Below are 5,854 nucleotides of genomic sequence, written 5' to 3'. Positions count from 1 at the left end.
TAGCTCACTTGCGCTGCTATTTGCTCGAACACTTTGAATAGGAACATGATGTCATTTTGGTCTAGAATCGACGTACTACATGTCTGCCATCTAGTGGTAGGGAATACAAATTAGATATTTCACCATATTAGGATCTACAGCCTATTTTATTAAGTATGACGTCGTGTCGCAATTTTGCGACTTTGGTGCTTAGAGGGTTAAACATACTATGATTTGGGACATACTAATTCTATTTTCAAATACTATTTAAGACGGATAGTATGCGAATTGGGACGCAGCAAGGGACTTGTTTCCTACCTTACTGAATCAGCATTTTAAACATACAGTATTGGTTGAGTGAATAATTCAGTGACTTCCTCATAAAGAGAGTAATCTGTTTGACTTCTAATTGAATCAGCGTTTTTGTACAAATTGGTTGAATGAATGATTAAATAACTCACTCATAAAGACAGTAACTTGTCGCCACCTACTGGTGTAACACTGTAACCTGCAGAATGAGTCACTGAAAAATCCCCATTCCTGCGCATATTGACAGTCTGTCTGGAATGTGCAAAAACAGGCAAGTGGAAAAAAAGTGCAAACATTACACTTCAGTTTGTTTACGTTCTTATTTAAAATGCATTAATTAATTAATGAATCAGAGGACAGATTTATTCAATAATGCATTCCCTCAAAGCTTGTTTCATAATACGGATGTTTTCCATTTTCAAGTTCATAATTACATCATTAATCAAAGCATGTTCTATTTATCCTTGACATTTTATTAAATGGCCAGTTTTTAACATGCATGAACAAAACTGCTCTAATGTAGAACGTGAATATATTAATATATTGTTCCTGATTTAATGCACTTAATAGCATACTATATATGCACAGCCAAAAGACTCCGCCGGGTAAACGATAACACGATAACATTTGTAATATAGTATTTTGTGATTGAAACAATGTAATACTACTAAGGAACTAAAATAAAACAAAAATAATAAGACACCATAAGCTTTGATCTTACAGGACGACTGCAAATTGTCATCATCAGAATGAAAAGGTTCAGTGGACCTCCAAAGCTCCATTCTCCTGGTACTGTATGCCGGGAGGAGATACTAATATGGAGCTCTTTTAAGTCTGTGGCACTGAAAGGCATTTCCAAGAGCTTCTCCACCTCTTTTCTAAAGGATGACAATGCATTTCCGGCAGCGTTTAAGAAAGTGTGACAGGAGCAAAGGACAGGGAGGGCTAAGGGTTTTCTCCACCTACCTAATGAACACTGGCCCGAAGAACAGTTGCACAGCAAGAAATCATGACAGCAGAACCCAGTGTTTAAGACACAAGTGACATTTCATAAATTTCAACACACAGTAGTAACTGGCTGCAGGCAATTATAAGCATTTCACCTGTAATGTCTTAGTTCTAGCTCAAAGGAAGTTGTGCAGCTCTTGCTGAATCCAGGGTAAATGTATTATCGTTCTTATATGTTCATAGAGTGTGTCTCTTGAAGCTTGGCCTTAAGCAATAAGGCTTTCAACCAAATATTTTAAGATTATGTTCAATAAATTAAGAATTGAAACAAGATTATATAGATATCTTATTATGAAAGTCACACCTTACACACACACACACACACACACACACACACACATATATATATATATATATATATATATATATATATATATATACATATTCATCATGGTCACAAAGAGAAAACAGTAGCATTGAATTTTGCTCTGAAATATACGTATATTCATCAGTGGTGCTTTGTATCCAGTATGCTATTTTTGTCTGCTCAAAATTAACACTTAATTAGAGATGCTGGTCTAAGAACATAATTAATGTTGCTGCATGATGCTTTTAAAATTATATTAGACTATAACAGTTATTGTATTGTGTGGTGCTTGTTAAGGCAAGGATCATTACTATCATTCATGGTTTAAATTAGGGATTTGATCAAGGTCCTGACTAACTAAAAATCAACATGCGGTAACTAATCACACACTGTTTATGCTACAGACAGAAACCTTCACCATGCTTGTTGAAGAGCAATGTCAATACTAGAAAGTTCATCGATGTACGGTTTCCTCTATGTGGATGATAAAACAAGTAAACAAACAGACAGACAAACAAACAAACAAACAAACGGATGGATGGATGGACCAGAATATCTTTGAGCCAATAAGCAAACATTTACTGCACACCCTAAATACTCACATTTTCTTCATAAAATGCAAAAATTAAAGGGGTCCTATTATGCTTTTTTACAAACTCTTGATTTTGCTTTGGGGGTGTACTAGAACAGGCTCTCATACTAGGTTGTTTGAAAAACAAATTATTTTTCACATATTTTACATTATTACAACACCACTCTCCCCAGTCTGACATGAAGGGCTCGAATAATTCCTGAATCAAATGAAGGCGCGCCTTCTCAAATACGAAATGTGCTGTGATTGGTTGGCTGGGCCATTGTGTGTTGTGATTGGTACCACTTGGCGCCTGGTCGGGAAATGTCATGTCTCTTACCACAGCTGCCTGCTGCGAGCTTCAGTGTAAATATTGTGTCAATATCAAATCAATTTGAGTGCGATTTAAACCCGGATGATTGTAACCACTCTAAGTTAAAATGCCTTGGAAAAGCTAGCGTGTCTCCAACATAGTGATAACACTCATTGCCTTCTCTAGTGCAGCTCAACCAGGTCTCGTCCCATTCGTCTGTATTTGTGATATCACAAATCCTGGAAAATTCTTGATTTTGTTTTGGGGGTGTACTAGAACAGGCTCTCATACTAGGTTGTTTGAAAAACAAATTATTTTTCACATATTTTACATTATTACAACACCACTCTCCCCAGTCTGACATGAAGGGCTCGAATAATTCCTGAATCAAATGAAGGCGCGCCTTCTCAAATACGAAATGTGCTGTGATTGGTTGGCTGGGCCATTGTGTGTTGTGATTGGTACCACTTGGCGCCTGGTCGGGAAATGTCATGTCTCTTACCACAGCTGCCTGCTGCGAGCTTCAGTGTAAATATTGTGTCAATATCAAATCAATTTGAGTGCGATTTAAACCCGGATGATTGTAACCACTCTAAGTTAAAATGCCTTGGAAAAGCTAGCGTGTCTCCAACATAGTGATAACACTCATTGCCTTCTCTAGTGCAGCTCAACCAGGTCTCGTCCCATTCGTCTGTATTTGTGATATCACAAATCCTGGAAAATATGCGTTGTAGTCCAAACGAGTCATTCGTTGTAGTTTTTGAAAAGTGATTTATGTTAGATAAAATATCTCCTTTTGAAGTGGACTTTGAGCTTTGTAACTTTGCAGATCTTTTTTATGCTCAAACAGTAACATTACAGACTAACTAAAGTTGAAAAAGTGAAAAAGCATAATAGCACCCCTTTAAGAAATTATTTTAATATACTGTTATGCAGTAGCTGTTGTGATTTTTTTAGTGCATTGCTCTGTGGTTTCTAGGATGTTTTGGATGGTTGTTAGTGCATTGCAAGATGGTTCCTAAGGTGTTATATGTGGTTGGTAAATGGTCCAAATCAAAATATTGCCTATGGTATAATACTATGATCTCTAGACATGGCTCTATAATAGTTTTGTGACAGGACCAAAATATTAGAAATCGGTATCAATATCAGTGAAATTTCATTATTTTAATACTGACTTCAACATTAAAAGATACAAAAAAATGAACAGACAAATAAATAAAATAATAAACAAATAAGTAATAAAAAAGTAAAAATTAAATAAATTAAATTAATGTATATTTATTTTTAATTAAATAATTAAACATTGTTTAAAATACAAGTTAACAGTCTGTAATATTGTTACTGAAAACAGTCTGTAGGACTGAATTAAGAAACACATTACAAGTGATATAACAAAGAGTGCTTGAAGTTTTTCAGTATGTGTAGAGGTGTATTAAAACTGCTAAAGTTATCTGGCAAAGAGCAGAGAGCAATTTTCTCTTTTATCTGGTCCGAATTGCTTTTTGAGTACTATTTATATTATTATATAGTAAAATAGATAGTAGCAGGTCTATTAGGCTACGTTTACACTACAAGACCAAATGCAGTCTGTTTATATCAGATTTTTTGTTATATCTGTTTACAGTCACAACTGAACACTTAAGCATTTTTGCCAATAAGTACATTTTGCCATCCACACACAGTCTTCGCAGAGCATGCACCCCTTGAGAGAAGTATGAGCAATAGTAATACTTGTTGTTGTTGTATTGTTTTCATTCTTCTTTCTCTTATTCTACTAGTTATTCTGCACTTGAATCTATGGCAGTTCACAAAACCATATTTAGAAAAGCTTTGAAATATAGTACTCAGATAAAGGATGATCTGAACTGTTACCACAGTAAACTTGAGTCTCTATCTCAAACCCTCTAGCACCACAAATAGCTCAAAAATGTTAGAAACTGCTAAACTGTAACGCCTAGAAAAAAGGCTCTGATTCCTGAGCTCATGAAGTCCATGTCATAAAATGTCCATGTCACTATTTCAAACTCATTCTAGACAATTTCTCAGATTTTACAAAACCTTCTTCAGACCATGCTGACAAAAAGTTATCAAATTCAAATGTATTAGTTAAACTGTTCTCAAACAATGCATGAACAAATTTGACAATCAGTTTGAAAAAAAATGGACGGGATATCTCCGCAACGCTTCAGTGTATTAAGACAAACTTTGGTACATGCATCACTAGCATAACCAGGTGGTGCCTGCACAATTTAGGGCCAGCTTCACCTAGTGGTCAAACGATATGAACAATTTGCTAATATTTGGTAATTTTGATCGTTGACCATCAAATTTTGACGTTCGACCATCTCACCTCTTTCTAATCATTGGATCCTAAAGAATCCAATAATATACAGTTTTTCACAGTCATACATTTAGTACATTTAGTACACCAGTTGTCCGATCTTCACCAAGGTCACATCACATGATCTTGTACAGATCAACATCAGACCATGGTGACATAAACTTGAAAAATGTTTTGATATCTCAAATTTGCTACTTAATTTACGACTATAACTAGTCGTCAGAGGAATGCGTTTTGTTTAATGCAATATCTTTGGCACGCTAGTGACTATTGTACTGGAATTTGATATGCCAAATCACAGCCATTCTCTGATGCTACCTCCATGGTTCTTTAGCTTTGCATCTGGTGTGTTTGGGCCCATAATTGCCGCTTGCAGCTGTGTTTATTATTTAGTTTTGTCACATGCTTTATCACTGAAAGTAGAAAGACACTCATTCCTCTAAAGACAACCTCCAGATGATATCTCGACAGAATTTAATTTCCTTAGCTAAATTAAAATTTAAATGAAACTTTACCTCCAACTCAGCTGATCAAAAGACACATGGTTTGATTGCCATAGTATTTATGTAATGGGAGTGCTGTAAACACAACCTGACAATCCTGTAAAAGTCAAGTCAAGTCACCTTTATTTATATAACGCTTTTTACAATACAGATTGTGTCAAAGCAACTGAACAGCATTAATTAGGAAAATAGTGTGTCAATAATGCAAAATGACAATAGTAAACACTCATTTTTCAGTTAAAGACAGTTCATCATTCAATTCAGTGATGTCATCATCCAGCTCAGTTCAGTTTAAATAGTATCTTTGCAATCAAGTCAACGATATCGCTGGAAATGAAGTGTCCCCAACTAAGCAAGCCAGAGGCAACAGCGGCAAGGAACCAAAACTCCATCGGTAACAGAATGGAGAAAAAACCTTGGGAGAAACCAGGCTCAGTTGGGGGGCCAGTTCTCCTCTGACCAGACGAAACCAGCAGTTCAATTCCAGGCTGCAGCAATGTCACATTGTGCAGAGGACTCA

The sequence above is a fragment of the Sinocyclocheilus grahami genome, unplaced genomic scaffold (genome assembly GCF_001515645.1).
Source record: "Sinocyclocheilus grahami isolate Dianchi unplaced genomic scaffold, SAMN03320097.WGS_v1.1 scaffold773.1, whole genome shotgun sequence".
NCBI lineage: Eukaryota > Metazoa > Chordata > Actinopteri > Cypriniformes > Cyprinidae > Sinocyclocheilus > Sinocyclocheilus grahami.
Note: the sequence above shows the minus strand (reverse complement) of the source record.